Source organism: Amblyomma mixtum, chromosome 4 (assembly GCF_055824585.1).
Source record: "Amblyomma mixtum isolate Tamu chromosome 4, ASM5582458v1, whole genome shotgun sequence".
Taxonomy (NCBI): Eukaryota; Metazoa; Arthropoda; class Arachnida; order Ixodida; family Ixodidae; genus Amblyomma; species Amblyomma mixtum.
Genome location: NC_143015.1, coordinates 94199312 through 94217950, shown reverse-complemented (window position 1 = coordinate 94217950; position 18639 = coordinate 94199312). Strand labels below are relative to the sequence as shown.

At 45.8% G+C, this 18639-nt stretch overlaps 1 pseudogene; it reads left to right on the top strand.

The window, feature by feature from the left end:
• The window catches only part of LOC149347460 (uncharacterized), a 28784-nt pseudogene extending 19906 nt beyond the window's left edge, over positions 1-8878 (top strand).
• The last annotated feature ends 9761 nt before the right edge of the window (positions 8879-18639 follow it).

Here is an 18639-nt window from a genome sequence, read left to right as displayed (position 1 = left end):
AAATTATAGTTACTCTAAGAGATTAGCTCCAGAGTTTCTTAGAAGACGCCAGGCACCTAATGCTGTTCGCTGATAAGCTTCTATGAGGCATCCTCCTCGCCAGAAAATATCGCCTGAAAAGCAGTCCTTAACCGTTATTAGATTTTACGACAAGCTTGCATTGAATAAAACAAAACTCCGTGTAGTCTGAAGGCAGGCAGCTAGGCTAGTTGGTGTTTAGATTGAGAGGACATAATAGTAGCGCTTAAAAAACAAGGACGACAGGGTAGAGAAAGACAGCACAGGCGCTAGTGCTGTCTTTCTCTACCCTGTCGTCCTTGTTTTTTAAGCGCTACTACTATGTCCTCTCAATGTAGTCTGAAGCATGGATGAAAGCAACTTTTCAACTTCGGAATCTTTTTAGCTTTCGCAGCAAAGCAAAAAAAGAACGGCGGGGTGGGGCAACGGATATGAGGTAAATTTTCGAGGCATTCTGAAAATATCGGTCCTGACAGAGGAGTCGTAACCTCTCGGAAATTTTGAAATTTTCAGCCTGTTTTTCTCAGTTTGCCTATTTTCCCTTTTACAATAGAGTTCTTCGTGAGTCGTGGATGACACCTACTTTTGTAACGGTCTGACGCTTATACGTCACCGGTCCTCTTATGACGAAATGTGGCTCTTACGTACGCAAACACGTTTCCTGAAACACGTTTCCTTGCGTATAACACTATTGTGCGGCCAATCTTAGAATATGCCGTAATGATCTGGGACCCATATACCAAGATTATCATTAACAAATTAGAAAGGATTCAAAAGAAAGCAGTAAGATTTATTTATAATTCCTATGGCCGCACCTCTATCACTAATCTTATTAAAAAGAGTGGCTTACCATCCATTACTGATAGAAACCGTATCTGTCGTTTGAAATTCTTTTTCCAGTTAATTCATGGGCAATACAACATTGACATCTCGAAAATTGTTAGTTACTCTAGTGGTTATGCAACACGCCTGAGACATTCTCTTTCCGTAAAACCTTTATCCACAAGAACGAACTGCTACAAATATTCCTATTTTCCGAGAACCATTACCGAATGGAACAACCTTGCTGGTCATATAGTCGAAGAGAATAATTTGTCCCATTTTGAGGAGATGCTGCAACAAGTGAAGAAATTTTGAATGTTCGGTTGATGAGTAATTTGTTTAGATTTACTGAATTATGTGCTTGGCTCTATGACTGCAGTATATATATTCTGAGGTTGTGAATTTGATACAGTACAGTGTGATGTACTAATTTCGTTGCTGTGACGCCTTGTCTGCTGTATTTCCTTTTCATTGTCCTTTGGTGTTACACAAATCATGTACCCACCTGCGATGGTCTTGTAGTTCAAGACCGCAGTATTTATAAATAAATAAATAAAAAAAACCACAAGTCAGGAATAACTAGTTGTTCATGATAGTCAGGTCTGTCTTGCCTTAGTTGCTAAACACGCCTTCGTCTGATGAACTTAGTACTTCGTCAGTCTCTTCCACTAGTAACCTGTATAAATGCGCTGTTAACTCAATTATCATCCTTCTTTCGTTTAAAAGCTCCGTGCGTAAAATGCTAATTGTCGTGGTACGAGGATGTGCACTCCATTTTTGTATATATTTTGCTCTTTATTCGTCTTTATATTCTGTCGAGCCGTGTTTTGTGCTCTGTCTTGTGATTTCAACATACTTCAGATTGTTTTTTACCTCAATCATTGTTAAAACTTTTTGTGTGTCTTATTGCTTGCTGTCAGTGTTTAGGGACGGAGACCCGTCAAGCAAAAGCTGAAATAAAGAAATGAATCAAATTAAACATTATCAGGAAAACTATCACATCAGCTCGCTTTCTGGACAAAAATTTTGTCAGAAATTAAAACCTAGGCTTTTTTGTCGTTTTTCCGCCGCTTTTGTAAAAAGAAAAATAAATTTCTAAACTGCAGTTATACCATATCTAAGCAGACTCTGCAAGGTGGCACTGTCATATTAACCTGGGAGGTATTTGAAAATTCCTCATTTATTTTATATAGTTCATTCCAGACTTGTTTAGTGCTTAAAATTAGAAATAATAAAATTACCATTACTTTCCGAGCAACTGCGCTTAGTACGCTTATTTACCCGTTACCTTGCAGCATTCATAATTACTTTCCTGCTATTGACTACATGACCTGTAAACAACCTTACAGTCCTCATTCACTGCGTGCCCGAGTTTTTACCATACAAGCCCCTGATTGGTTTAATGGTTTATTGGGGTTTTACCGTCCCAAAGCAACCCAGGCTATGAGAGCCGCCGTAGTGAAGGGCTCCGGATATTTCGACCACCTGCGGTTATTTTACGTGCACTGACATCGCACAGTACATGGGCCTCTAGAATTTCGCCTTCATCGTAATTCGGCCGCTGCGGCCGGGATCGAACCCGCGTCTTTCGGGTCAGCAGCCGAGCGCCGTAACCACTGAGCCACCGCGGCGATAAACCAAACAAGTCCCTGAGAAATCTTGCTGCCTAAATCTTTTCATCCACATTTTTTAAGTTTCTCCTGAAACCTTATTTTTCTCTGTGTTTCCCGTAATTAAAAAGAAAACCATCCTGTGTCCGCTTGTACAGCTTCGTTTGTTGTCATTCCATGCGCACCTAGAGCCAACATTCCAACGGTTCTTTGATATATTTCCGCTCTCTTTAGCACATCTGGTTTCAAGTACAACACTGCGTTCGCAGATGTCAGCCCCGAAACCATGACACATTTCTCTAGTCCCCGTAATACTTTATATTTGCTTTAAGCAGAGAGTGCTGCGTGCTTCGTTATGGCCTCGTTCCCCTGCTTTCAGATTCATAGTTCTTTAAGTTTTCTTTAACTTCAATAATTCAAGCACCGCTTCCTCGATCACGCCTTCCTCGCATTTCGCTCCTCAAAGAACTAGCTTCTGTTATCGTGAACAGGGGTGCCTAACGACGCTAAAAAACTCTTCTTTCGAGACCCATGCCAGGAGAACTCAAAGAGGCGAAGCAGGTCGACCCAGCAGGAGTAAGGAGACTAGGAACAGTTTTTTTTTTAAGGGAAGGAAAGGGAGTAGTAACGGTCTTAGTTCCCTGTAGACATCCTAAACGGGCCGTGACGGTAGTCATGAAAGAGGGAGTGCGAGAAAGAAGACAGAAAAGCAAAAGAAGATACTGCTACGAGTTACTAGCAGAGGAAATGCTGCCTGAGTTTTGCCCAAGCCCAGGTTACCCCAAGCAGCAGAGATAATCGACCCATTATTGCATATGGATGGTTTTACTCTTGTTCATTGCAGGACTGGCCTTTGACAATGCATTTCCAGTATGGAGCCTATTAGCTTTGCTACTGGGGACGCTTGCGCTCTAAAATACGTTTTGATTTGTTGGAGTTTCGTCCATCCTGAATGCATGGCAGAGGATAAAAAAAACTTCATTAAACTTCAATGAAATGAGTAATAGTGCGTTGCCTTTTCACACTCGTGTCATGGCCGTCTTTTGTAATGGTTCGGCTTCAGTTGTCCCACAAGGGAGGTTTCAGAGTCTGCGTGAGCAAGCTGTCAACTAAAACCAGCGTGATGTTTCTAGCGGGGGATTCATTAGGTTGGAACCCCGTCCCACCCTCGTTCGAACAGCAGGAAAGAGAGTAGCTTTATATACAGGATATAACTCAGGCGCCGATTGCACGGTCGTCAGACGGAGGGACTCAAGCCAAGCACTCCACGTAGTTGAGCAGCTAGGCAGAGAAGAGGTGTGCATACTAAAGGGCTATGGAGCAGCAAAATATGCAGAGTACGAGAGAGAGTAGGACGCGGTTTTATACAGTTCAAGAATGAAGGAGGACAACAACATCCATTTTTAATGCGATAGAATTTAGGTTGTCGTCTTGCCAGAACACCCCGGTTCCTCCGTAATAAAATTCCCGGATTAGTTGGGAGTAACACTCTTCCACCTTAACCTACCCACTAATGCTAATTAATCTACCTTAATTCACCCAATAATCCTTCCTAATCCACCTTAACTCATTTCTGAAAGCCTACTTCTGAAATTTGCCGGGTCCTGTGGAACGTCTATGGGTGCGCTAACTTCTAAATGCTACCACATTTTCTTTTTTAAGAATGTGGTTATGAAGGCCACAAGTTTTGTTGCTGCTAACAATCGATTGTGAGGCTCTTATAATACTACGCTTATGTTTGTCTGGCAAAGAAAGAGGCATTTATGGTTAATCTATTTCAAATGCTAAATGGCGGTTCATTCAAACTCGCGACGTCCAGGCCGAGAAGGACCTGTTATCAAAGTCTCGATGTAGCCTAGCTCCTGCTTGTGAAAAAGCTATGTCGATGCACCGCAGTTTGCGTGTGAAATTGGCCGGTGATGGCGACACCTGCATAAAAATGGTTCGCCTTCTCTGGCTTACAAAATAGCAATGGCCACTGAAAGTAGCTTCTTTGCCCTCTGAATGTGGCAATCTATAAGTGCGAACCAACTTCAAAGTGTTCGTTAAAGGGAGAAGGCTGAGTACCTGTAGACGTAGATGTGAAAGCTGGACGCAATTAGGAGGGTGTTGAAGTAGAGTTTTGCTCAACTTCCTGTTGCAATTAGATGGCTTTATGGAATGGTTCACTGGAATTACCTGCCGAACAATTCTATCTAGTTCTTTCCGACGAAAAGCGACTCTTTCGCTTCTGGCTTTGCTCATCTTTACCCATCTTTTATTTTCGCGCCACTGGATTCGAACATGTGACACCAAATTCGAAGCGATTCCTTGACGCCGTTAGGAAGTGAAAGGCGTTGCAGCCTAGCCTTAGCTATAAGCGAGCAAAAAACCGCGTTGACGTCAGCGCAGTGTGCTTGCAAAGACAGCCGATGGTGGCGGTATCTGTATTGCATTTTTTTTTGCTTTTTCGAACTAATCACAGCTAGTGCAATGTTATTGTCAAAAGTAGCCTATAGGTCATTAGACCTCAGCAATATATCAACGCAGGCGAGCTTCAAATCGTCGTCAGTTGCACTTTAACCTTTGGACATAACTATCGATTACCTGACGTGACAGCAATTACACATGCTTTTAGGGAGCACTCAGATTTCTTTTATGCGCACAGAAAGACGACACAATAAGACAAGGTAGACAGCACGGAGCGCAAACTTTGAACTGTTTTATTCCGGAAAAAGTACGACATTTATACCAAAAAGAATGGATAGTCATCAGTGCCACGTATAAGCCAAAACCCGGGAAAAGCATATAGGAAGGGCACAGGTGACTCACCTCTTATGTAATTTATCTAAAAAGGCAAAATCTTTATCATATATTGTCACAGATGGTGCACTGACGCATGAACTACCGCTTTTCCTTATATGGTAGGCCTCAGCCAATTCTCGCGCAAGCGTGTCAGTGCTCCTGCACAAGATGCTGGTGCCTTGGAGCGTTGCATCACACAGTTTTCGTGCTTTCTGTTTTTTGTCGTTATCTTTTCCACACTCACTGATGTGCGCCGGCAGGTGCGAACCGGTACCGTTCTTCAAAGACAAATTGTGTTCCCTTAGCCGCTCATTAACACATCGGCCCGATTGCCCAATGTGCACCTTCCCACACTTCAACGGAATTTTGTACACTACCCCTTTTTCACACTTCACAAACTTATTAACATGTTTGATTTTGCAATCTGAGTTGCGGCTACCATCTTGCGAAACTAGACGACACAGTGAAGAGAGTTTCCTTGGGGCCGAGAAAACCACAGGTACCTTAAACTTGTTAGCCACGCGCTTGAGGTTATGAGCCATTTTATGCTTATATGGGATGACCAGAGGTTTCACTTTCTTTTTTGCGACTGCAACCATTGTCTGGTTCCTATTCCTTTCTTGTTTTATCTTCTTGAGAAGAGCTTCAGCAACAGAACTCACTACTATCTGTGGAAATCCTGCCTGTTTTAACTTCGCGATCTGATCGTGAAAGCTTTCCTGCGCCATGTGACAAACGGACTTTCTTAGAGATGACTCAAGGCACATCAAAGCGATAGCACGTTTAACAGTGTTCGATTGCTTGGAATCGAAAGGCAACAATTTCTTCTGTGCACGTGGTACTTCCAGCAAAAGCCTTCGTCGTTAAGGGTTATTTTTAAGTCTAAAAATTGCAAACAGCTGTCATTGGCAAGTTCAAAAGTAAAATTCAGTCCTTTGGAGAGTCGTCTAAACTTAGTAAGAATGTCCACCACGACTTGTGGATAGGTCAAAGGTGATTGTTTCTTCGAAACAATGAAAAAGTCGTCTACATATCTAAAAATCTTTAGCGTGCTACCGTTTTCAAGCACCTCGGCCAATGATCTGTCCCCAACTGCGAGAAAAATGTTGCAAAGCACCGGGGCCACGCACGATCCGATACAGATGCCATTTCTTTGTACATAATTATACCCCATAAAAGAAACAGTGGTGGAACTGAGGTAAAACTCCAGGAGTACAAGGAAGTTGTCAACCGACATACCAGCGCTGTTTTGAAAAGACGCCGCTCCTTTCATTTCTATGCACAACCTGACAGCAGCCAACAGCTCGCTCTGTGGAATAGAATAAAACAGGTCAACAACATCTATAGAAAACATGTGTCCTGCAGAGTGTGTTTCATGCAAAAATTCAACAACCTCAAGACTATTCTTAATGGCAAACGGGTCGTCTACTACATGTCTGTTAAGTTCCTTTAGCAGGAACCGGCTTAGTAGGTTCTGCCAGGCACCCCTTTCGCTAACTATGCACCTAAACGGAACACTTTCTTTGTGGTTTTTTGCAGTGAAAAAAACTTGCAAGCTATTACATTTGGTATTCTGAATACTACTGGCTAACTTCTGTAGACCAAGGTTTTCGCATAACGCAATGGCTCGGCTTTTTACCTTTGCTGGTTTTTGTTCTGTCTTCTCAAAATTCTTGCGGATAGCCTCCGAGCCTTTCTTGTCGTAAGTTACCGACGGCATAGCGACAAAGCCCCCTTCTTTATTCGCCTGAACGAGTTGCAGGTCGTTGTCCTTAAAGAAGCGCACAATTTTTCTTGTTGGCGTCTTGGCCGAGGCCGAGGCCTTGAAAACGGTAGCACGCTAAAGATTTTTAGATATGTAGACGACTTTTTCATTGTTTCGAAGAAACAATCACCTTTTTTTGACCTATCCACAAGTCGTGGAGGACATTCTTACTCATTTTATACGACTCTCCAAAGGATTGAATTTTACTTTTGAACTCGCCAATGACAGCTGTTTTCAATTTTTAGACTTGAAAATAACCCTTAAGGACGAAGGCTTTTGCTGGAAGTACCAACCGCGTGCACAGAAGAAATTGTTAGCTTTCAATTCCAAGCAATCGAAAACTGTTAAACGTGCTATCGCTTTGATGTGCCTTGAGTCATCTCTAAGAAGTCCTGTTGTCACATGGCGCAGGAAAGCTTTCACGATCAGATCGCGAAGTTAAAACAGACAGGCTTTCCCCAGATAGTAGTGAGTTCTGTTGCTGAAGCTCTTCTCAAGAAGATAAAACAAGAAAGGAATAGGAACCAGACAATGGTTGCCGTTGCAAAAAAGAAAGTGAAACCTGTGGTCATGCCATATCAGCATAAAGTGGCTCATAACCTCAAGCGCGTGGCTAACAAGTTTAAGGTACCCGTGGTTTTCTCGGCCCCAAGGAAACTCTCTTCACTGTGTCGTCTAGTTTCGCAAGATGGTAGCCGCAACTCAGATTGCAAAATCAAACATGTTAATAAGTTTGTGAAGTGTGAAAAAGGGGTAGTGTACAAAATTCCGTTGAAGTGTGGGAAGGTGTACATTGGGCAGTCGGGCCGATGTGTTAATGAGCGGCTAAGGGAACACAATTTGTCTTTGAAGAACGGTACCGGTTCGCACCTGCCGGCGCACATCAGTGAGTGTGGAAAAGATAACGACAAAAAACAGAAAGCACGAAAACTGTGTGATGCAACGCTCCAAGGCACCAGCATCTTGTGCAGGAGCACTGACACGCTTGCGCGAGAATTGGCTGAGGCCTATCATATAAGGAAAAGCGGCAGTTCATGTGTCAGTGCACCATCTGTGACAACATATGATAAAGATTTTGCCTTTTTAGATAAATTACATAAGAGGTGAGTCACCTGAGCCCTTCCTATATGCTTTTCCTGGGTTTTGGCTTACACGTGGCACTGATGACTATCCATTCTTTTTGGTATAAATGTCATGTACTTTTTCCGGAATAAAACAGTTCAAAGTTTGCGCTCCGTCCTGTCTACCTTGTCTTATTGTGTCGTCTTTCTGTGCGCATAAAAGAAATCTGAGTATGAACCAAATAGCCCCACAACGTATCTTTTAGGTAGCAGTCAGTCAATTCATTACTCTAGACTCACAGCGAAAAATGTGAGGCCGAACAATACGTTTTTGGACCGTTGACAATGAAAAATCATGGCACGTATGTAATGTGGACAAATTTTCTTTCCTCTGAATTGCTGGCGCTTGTTCATCCGGCAAACCTGTAAGATCTTTTCTCAAGCAAATATATGCCCATAAGCATCGCACTTAACAAGAACGTCAGGAACAGAAGGTTGTAAAACGGCACTGGTGATAAATATGCATATATATATACGCACTCTTAGCAGCCTTGTGTGTTGACCGGAACGACTAGGTGTTTTATTTTACAGCGATGACCTTATTTTGTGTTGTGGTGTAACCTACAACAATTTTCTCTTCTCTTCAGTGCCTCGTGAACTACATCTTCACGACAGCCCTGAGCCAAGTTGTTACGCAACTGGGGTGCGGTCTTATCACCGGACTCACATCGCTTCTGGGCAGCGCCGGTTCCAGCAACGTTCTGCCATTCACGTGCGCTCTGCAAAGCGCGATTGGTGCATCGTGCGTTCAATGCTAGATCTATGCTCTTGCCCATAGATCCGAGATTTATTCTGAATGCCAATCGGCGTTGGATACATGGTGTAATAATCGCGTATGGCCGAAAATTCCTATTTGAATCTCGTGGGTGTCCGAAAGCATTAAATGCACTGAAATTAGGCAGCTACGAAGTTCGCCCTTTCCATAAAAACTTGACAAAGTTTTTGCAATATTTCTCCCGCGCTTCATCAAATACTTATTTCCATTCGGTCAATCTGCCCTCATCGTAAGAACTAAAAATGTCTCTCGGCGACAGCAGTTTCAAAAAAAGAAACGCAAAATTTCGGTAGTACAAAAATGTAACTTCACCGCGAACAATCTCTAATGCAAAAACGCTTTTTCGGTAACCGCTGTGAATAAACAGAACACTCCTGGCGGTGATGACATTCGAAGGCTTTAAAGATACGGATACATTCTATGTTTACTCGTGGATACAGAGACACGATTCGCTCTTTTGCGGTGCCCTCATTTTACAGGCACCATAGTGCATGAAGAGAGAGAGAATAAACTGCATTTGCAAAATGATATTTGCTCAGCTCCTTCATGTGCCTGAGTCCAGAACTGCAGTCGCCCATCAGTCTGCGGTGTTTCTACGCCAACCAAGTCAGAGACCTATGAGCGGCTGCTCCCAGGAAGCGAGAATGCATTTCGCTGAAAAGCGCTGCCCTTAGCGCTTTTCACGTGGAACACCTTCCGCCGCCATGAATCACCGTAGCACTACGCTATAGCCTGTGCTTGTGGGTCGATCCTAGACAAAAGTTTGCTCCAGCGCCGCAGGCTTTGTTTCGCGTGACGCTTTAATCTAGGACAGGCTGCATCGCCGAAATACGTCGTACCCTCTACACGTCCTACAATGACGTGGTGCATTACGCATTGGCGTGCCCCACCTGGTTCCAGCTCGGGATGTTGTTGGTGAACTCTAAGGCATAGAGCGCCGCCATAGATTACCGAGCAGGTCCTAACTACGTCGGCTTCTTGACAAAGGAATCTCCCACATACCTCAAATTAGCCCCCTCCTGTGCCGGCTGTGGGCACGTTATCCCCTCAAACATCCTAATCTCATTAACTCCCTCATTAACCAAACTCATTAACCCATTAACCGCCCTCATTAACACCTGGCCTTCCGACGCCCCCCTTTCTTCGAACCCACCTATTTACCTTAAAGGACCATTGTTTATCCTGTCTTGAGCTGTCCAAGCCAATTTATTCTCGTTGATTTAAACTATGCTGTCATCCAATCCCGTTAGTACCCTGATCGATTCTGCTCTTTCCCTGTAACTTAACATTACGCCTATCACCCTCCTCTGCATAGCTCGCTGCGCTGTCCTCAATTTAAGTGCAGCCCTTTTCGTTAGCCTCCGCGTTTCTGGCCCATAGGCCAGTACCGGTACAATACAACTCTTGTTCGCTTTCGTGGAACGATTGCATAGAGGTAGAGCATTCGCCCCGCCTGCCAGAGGACCGCAGTTAGAATCCCGGTGCCGCGCAATTTGCCACCGGATAAAAAAATGACTGAGGCTTAGCTAAGGTTAAGCCTAGTCAGATGCGAAGCATATTGATGGCTAGGCTTGGTAATACATGGCTTTCCTTGGTTGAATACTTGGTCATTTTAATACAACCACTAGAAGTGTAGCAAGGATTGTCGTGGCAGCTATATACGGGATCATCGGTGAATTCAATGCAGAGTGTACAACCGCTGCCCCAGCACCGGCTACAACAGCATTCTTGGCACCCATGGAAAGTACATTGGAAAGCTGAGGCAAGCTCAGCTTTATACCGCTGCTGTAGCGTCACGTGGTCAGCTGCAGCGCCTCTGATGTGGAGCCTCCACCGCCGCGGCCGACCGCGCGAGCCGGCAGCCCATCTCTCCTCTGCTGTGACGTCATGTTATCACGTGGTGTCACGTGGTCACGCTAAAGGTCAATGGTAGCTCCACCGCCGCGCTCGACGGGCTGTAGTGTAGCTCTAGAAATATGCTTCGCATCAAAATTGTTCGGGTGTCAATAGAATAGAACTGAGAGACCGGGCTTGGGCTGCGTCCGGATTTTAGCAACAAGAGCAGGCTACGCATCCTCTCATCAGAACAGCGTTTGGTCAGCACCTCATAAATGAAGACGTCACCAAAGGCCGAGTATGACGTGGCTATTCCCACGTGGGCACTGTACGCTCAATGGGAAAGTTCTTCGGCTCCCTATCGGGTTTCATCGAGACGTCGAGAAGAGTTTCATCGAGAAGTGTGTCGTAGGTGATTGCTTCTGCGTTCATCGGCTATACAACTTTCGAAAGTGCGGTCTGGGAGGCAGAGGCACTCGGCGCCGGCTGTATTAACTTGCCAAAAGCATTCCGAATTGGGCCCTTATTTTGGTGGCCCATCTCTATCATGCGGTCAAATAAAAACTTATTTCTAGCACGCACTTATTTCGACTTAGCTGTCAGTACCTCCACTGTCGAAGTGTAGTGTTCAGTTCAGTTTAGTTCAGTTCAGTTTATTTACCTTAAAGGCCCCCTTGTATCGGGGGTATTACATAAGGGGTGGAATATTAATGAAATGAGCAAACAAAACAGCGAATATTATTTAGCACTGAAGGTGATCGGTTACATGTTCTTGAAAAGTAAAGGATGAAGCGATGTTGACGATGTCACGGGGTAGGCCGTTCCAGTCCGTTGCTGCTCGAAGGAAAAATGAAGCAGAAAAGGTAGCAGTATGCGATGGCGGCCGGGCAACTTGTAGGGGATGACTGGTGCGGTGAGATATGCGTGTGGCAGCTGCGATATACGGTGACCGATTGAGGGAAGAATGAAATAATTTGTGATAAAGGGTGAGACTTGAAATGCGACGACGGAACGAAAGGGGCGGTAGTCCTGATAATGCTTTCAATGAAGAAATGCTGACGTCATATGAGTATGAAGAGTGGATGAATCGAGTGGCGCGATTTTGGACAGCTTCTAATGCATTAATTAAATAAGTTTGGTGCGGGCTCCATATGGCAGAGGCATATTCTAATTTTGGTCTGATGAGCGATTTATATGCGAGTAATTTTACGTGTTGAGGGGCAAGGCGGATATGGCGCTTGAGAAAACCAAGTGTTTTATTCAATGCTGAAATGATGTTGCCAATATGGGTGCGCCAAGATAAATCACAAGACAAGGTGACTCCTAGATACTTATAAGATGATACTGAATCAATCGAGGTGTTAGAAATGGAATATTGGAAGCGATGCGGGCTATGGCGACGAGAGAAGGATAAGAGTTTGCATTTATTAGGATTTAGGGACATGAGCCAGTTGTTACACCAATTAAGTACGCTGTTAAGATCGGTTTGAAGACTAAGTTGGTCACGAGAGTTATTAATAGTGCGGTAAATAACACAGTCGTCAGCGAACATTCGAATACTGCAGGAAACGTGGTCAGGTAAATCATTAATATATATTAAAAAGAGTAATGGACCGAGTACAGATCCTTGCGGAACGCCTGATGTAACCGGGAGGCTGTTAGACAGGTACCGCAAAATGAGATACCTGGTGGTATAGGAATTCCAACATGCCTTTTATAACACTTCAAACAGCATTTCAGGCGACAATCAGTACTTTTATCATATGAAGCATGAAAATGATTTGCGAAGGCTGACCCAAAAGACGCGGGTTCGACCTCGGCCGCCGCGGTTGTACGTAAATGGAGGCGAAATTCTACAGGCCCGTGTACTTTGCAATGTTAGTAGAGGTTAATGAACCCCAGCTAGTCTAAACTATCTGGGGGGCCTACACTACGGCGTTCTTTCATAGCTTGAATCGCTTTGGTATGTTAACCCCCCTAAATCAACCAAGCCATCATTTCCAAAAATGCACAGTCATAAGACATGGCCCTTCATTTGTTAAGACGTTTTGGCGGGCAAGATGGTTATGAAGCATCATGAAGCAAACTGCGCCATCTCTGACGCACCCAGCAGGACGAATAACAAGACAAACATAGCGCTGCGTTCATCTTCTTCGCCCTACTGTACTTTTCTTGGATTGCACTGTTCGCTTCATAATCCTTCCTTTCTGACATTCATGGTATACCTTGATCCGCCTTCGGTTGGCTGCCACCGCTGCCTCTCTTATTATATGTGACCAGATCAAGGGTCGAACTTTAGCTGTCTCTGGCAGCCTACCCGACGCCACTGGAAGAAACAAACTGAGTTTCATTTCGCTACAGTCACTGCATGGACTTCAACTGCCCTCTGGGCGAAGCACGACATTCCTGCTATACACACTTTGTGAGCATATCTGTTTTAAAGCTTTCCTTGCACAGTTTTAACCCTCTGCCGGAGGTCGCACTACGCCAGTCAAGAAAATTGTGGATAGGATAACTTTATTTGGCTCTAGCACAAGTGCTTTTTTTTTATGTGGTCAGATGAGTCCATCCGCAACGGTCGGTTGCCCCTGTTCCAGGGCTCCACTGGATGCTGCCCTCAGCTGAGCTCGCCGTATCAAACCGATCTGGTCATCGCGGCAGTCGCTAGAGAGCACACACTCCCATTGCTCCACACTTGGGTTTTGTATAACTGTGACGATGTCGACTTTTTGACATGCCCATGTGATGTGATACAGTGTAGGTTTTTCATGGCACCAAGGACAGTTGTGTGCGTAAAGTGTGGGTGAATTTTACTTAGTGTGTTTAGATTTGGATATGACCCCGTTTGAAGTTGTCTCCATGTGACAGCCTCTACTTTGTTTAAAGATTTGTGCGGTGGTGGGTACCGCATCCTGCTGCCTTTGTAGTTGTTGAGCATGGCCGAGTATTCCTGAGGTAGTGGCAGGGATTCCTCAAGGTAGTTGACGTTGGATGCTCGGTAGTTAGTATATCCTCGGGCTATCCTGTCCGCCTCTTGGTTTCCTGCCACCCCCGTGGGCCCCAGTACCCAGATGATCTTATGTTTGATCGGCTTGTGTGGTTTTGCATGTGTTTGTTGCGTCTTGCAGTCTACAGAGCGGAGTATGCAGAGCGCTCTGTGACCGACTCTGCCGCAAAGATAGTTGCGGCAGGCTGCTTGTGAATCAGTAAGAATTGTCAGTGACCGCCCAGTCCGATAGCCCTCCGCTGCCGCTAGACTTCGGATAAGAGAAAGTTCTAGCATAGCGTACACCGCCTATCGTCAACGCTTATCGCCGCTCCCATAGGCCATTTCCCTGGCGCGAATGGCCCCGAAAAGCATAGGGCACCCGCATCTGGCCTTCGCCTGTTCTGTCCGCCCCATCTGTACATGGGACACCGGTTGCTGGTGTCCGCAGTAAGTTTTGATAGTAGAAGGTGTACGCTGTGATACAACTCTCAAACAACATTTTGGCTTCGATCTGTCGCCGTCCGACCTGAGTGTAAACATTCTCCATATCCTACCGGCAATGTTGGGTCCATCAGAAGTGTAACTAGACCCATAGGTGGTAACCATGCTTGATCAGTTATATCCAGACGCACCTTGCTGGTAAACAAAAGTTCATTTGTGAATTTACATGGTTCCTAAGCAACGTTTCGGGTCATGAGCAGCGCCGTAGGTTATTCTTCTGCCAGCTCAGGCACTGCCACTGTGTAAAACTCAAGTTGGCCCGTGTCAATAGATTACCAAGTTCGAAAAGTGACTAGAGTGGTGAAGGCGCAGGGTAAGAAGTATTCCATGCACAGTACCGCTCAATTCAACCAGATTTGTCACGCTTTTGGCGACAATAAGGAAGCTGTCCTTCAGCAGGAACACTGGGGCTCAGCTTTGGAACACGTTCGCGAGGAGAGGAGCAGACGAACTTCAACGTATTTTGCCTAAGCGCCTCCTGGAAATATGCTTTGTTTCACGCGTATCGGGATAAAGGATTTCACAGCGAGAAAAGAAACGTGGTGTCTGCGGCTAACGCTTCTCTACTCCCTACGTTGGCTTAGTGGATATACAGCCTGCCAAATCTTTAGCTGGCGTGCGTGACGGCCGCGTTTTCCGTGCTCTTGCAGCTTATGACGGCGCAAACTTGCTAAGACATCAAATTTCAGCGGAGGCTTACTAAACTCCTGCTTAATATTGAGCTTTCCCGAAGTTTGCTTCGTCACAAAAAGCAGGAGCGCCGAAAAAGCGGCCGTCACGCACGCCAGCTAAAGATTTGGCCGGCTGTACGTAGCGTTTGGCGGCTGAACCCAAGGTATCGGGGTGGAATCTCGGCCGCGGTGGAAGTGTTTCGATGGCGGTGGTATGCAGAAGACGTCCGGTTGCTGTGAGAATTCAGTGCATGTTAAAGAACTCTGGGTGTTTAAAGAACCTCGTTCGAAATTTATCCACAGTATTCCACTATGCAGTTTCGCATAGCTCATGTGCTGCTCTGGAACGTTGAGGCCCACATACCACCGTTAACGCTGGCACATAAGAGCAATGAGGACGATATTGCACAACCTTCTCTCGGGGTCTCAATAAGCCATTCATTCGACAAAATTCCAGTTGCTTTTCAGTTATGCACTTTTTTGCTTGTGCACTTCAGGGTTTTTAAAGATATGACGTCACCTTCGGATTATTGGCATATGTCCCCTCTATAGTTGTCATCCGTTTGTCGTTCGAGAATACCTACTACTTTGTCCTTGCTGCTAGTGGTAGTCAAGCCTACCCTTGAATGACGACGAAGCACACCGAACACACAAAATGCAAACAGCGAAGTCTGCGGACATCATCATCATCAGCGCTCGTCTCATGTACTGCACTTCGTTGTGCTTCTTACTCATGAAATCGCTCCAAAATGCTCGACTCGCAGTTCTTGAGAACCACATATTAAAACGCGGACGATTGTCTCATCATTAAAAGAAATGATGGCACAAGTTTCTTTTCAGGCACCGCGGCTCTCGCAGAACTGGTACCATAACGAGCTGCGAGTGCATAGGCGCGGATAAAAGGTTAGAGCAACGATCGTTGAAGGCGAAGTACCAGCACGACACGTTTGCGGAGTAAGAAGTGGGGAAGGCCACAAAGGTGACGGTCGCGAGTCACGACTGAATAAATACACAAGTAGCTAAAGCGACCCATTAAAGCAGATCTTCTATTCATTTGAGGTTTAGCCCTGAACATTCAAAGACTAAAAAGCCGCCTCTGTGCGTTTTGCCGTCCGTAGCTCTGCAGAGTGCTCTCACACAGCGAAATTAATTCAGTGAGTAGTAGCAGGGTATCCAGAGAAAAAATTAAGCGCAGGTGCAATTTCCACGCAAGAATCCTTGTTTCAGCCGATGGTCAGTACTAACCAATGCGAAGCATGTTGGAAGCGACGCTTGCTCTTCAGGCGTAGCACCAGGCTGACAACTCTCGATTTTTCCTGTTTTAGCGGCAGACGCAGTTGAGGACAGTCGCGTTAAAAGACATGAAGAGTCCTCTTGACCCAGGCTCTAGGTCGTGCATCACCAAGACGAAAGCCAGCGAGGTCCTCTTGTGCGGACCGGAGGTGTAGGGGACTCAGCGGGCGGGCACCGTCGGCACGAGATAGCACACCATCACCACGAGCAGCACCAACAGGGCGCCGGCGGATGTCATCAGCAGGAACATGTCGGGCTTCCGCACCCCACACCGTCGCCGGATGCACACGCTCCCTTGCGCAACAAGCTGCGCGGGCGGGCATGGTGCCTGCAGGCACCGAGTGAGCGGAGAGCATATATTGAGGCCAGGATATGCGGTCAGATCTCTTTCAGGACGCTCTGCCTTCAGTGCCGATCCCGGGATGGCTAGCATTTTATGTTTGCGTATTTAAATGGCACATCGAAGCACAGAACCGACATTGCCTAAGCATTAAATTCCTGCGCTCAACCGCTAGTCAATTAAAACGTGTGACTTGGCTGGACAGAGGGCGCTGTGAATATCCTGCTACTCAAGCGGCTCTCGAACTGCGAAGGAGCTCTATGTGTGTATTCCAGGCAGTCCTTGGGGCGCATGGGCGCTGCCTTGAGGTAGGGCGGCGAGCCCGGTACGCTTATCCACGTTTTTTTTTCTTCCATGTCCATGCGCGGTTGACTTTCCTTCCTCGTTGCGTGGTGTAGTTTCTTTCCTACGCAGGCATCATCATTATCATCAGACTGACTACGCCCACTGCAGGGCAAAGGCCTCTCCCATGTCTCTCCAATTAACCCTGTCCTTCACCAGTTGCGGCCAACGTATACCCGCAAACTTCTTAATCTCATCCGCCCACCTAACTTTCTGCCGCCCCCTGCTGCGCTTGCCTTCTCTTGGAATCCACTCCGTTACCCTTAAGGACCAGCGGTTATCTTGCCTTCGCATTACATGCCCTGCCTAATCCCACTTCTTCCTCTTGATGTCGACTAGGATGTCATTAACCCGCGTTTATTCTCTCACACACTCCGCCAGCTTCCGATCTCTTTATGTTACACCTATCATTTTTCTTTCCATAGCTCGCAGGGTTGTCCTTAACTTAAGCTGAACCCTCTTTATTAGCCTCCACGTTTCTGCCCCAGGTGAGTACCGGTATGATGCCCAAGCTGCTCACAGCTCCGCCAAGACCGCATGAGCAGCATGGGAAAGTATGTCACCTACTCGCCTGCTCTGCGCTCCTTCAACGGCGCAACTCCCACCTACTGCGCTGGAATACTTACCCCGACTTTCCATGCTGAGTCCATTACGCCGGCGGCAGGTACGAGCCCCGTCCCGTACTTAGGCTATCGTCGTCATCTTCATTTGCTCGAAACGCCATGGAATGCTTGTCTTGGCTGGTAAGGATATTCTCAAGCCATCTCGCCTGTGCTCTGCAAGCCGGTACAAAAGCATGCGGATTACTTCTTCACGTAATCGCGCGTCCCAAAACAACTGCTGTTGAAATAAATTCCAGTATATTCATGCGTGGTGATGCATCCTTTGTTTTTGCAGCCGATCTATTTTCGACTAAAACACCAAATATTACTGTAGTGCGCTTAATGATGATGATGTCCTTAGGCTTACTGTCACATCCTGACGTCATTCCTCGTTTTCTTCTTGTCTCATTCGTGAAGAAAGTGTCATCTCCAATGTCCATACCGCCCTTCTGGTTGTGGTTATCTATCCAATGTAAAAAGCATCGATTTTATTCATATCCCGAGGCAAAATATGTAAATAATCCCTATTAAATGCGTCCAACAAGCACATCGAACCATTGAACACATTATTGATTGGGAACATGCAATGGTCACCACCGGGCAAAGACATTGGCATTCGTGCCAACATCTGGAGTCATCAAGCATTAAAAAAAAATTGCAGTACTTTCCACTTATGCCCCGAATGCTCTGCGAGACTACGCCAGTAATGCATGCTCTTTTATTCCATGGGCCCCAGAAGGGCCACGTGTTCTCCCGAGGCTATCTGCGCTGATGATGATGATGTCCTCAGGCTTAATGGCAGCTGTCTGCATGCTCGTTCTTCGTCTTCTTCATCTCCTAGTCCTTCCATTTCCAAGCCAGACTGGGCAACAGTGCTGACCGCAGATGACCGATGAGTGAGATCCCGCTTAACGCGCTGATCACTCAGAGTGCACGTCTTACCTGTACTTGTAGCCACACCATTACAGTAGTATATTATATTTATTATAACCCATTTACGCCATTCTTGCGTGAGTGTATGCAGTACATGGTTATGTGTGTGGTGTAAGCTAAAAAGCTCTCGGGCTATTATCGTAAGGCAATGAGACTACTATTGGAGAGCTTGGACACTGCATGCATTCCTGACTGGCTCCACCTTCAGGGCATGACGTGATACCGGGTTGATCAACC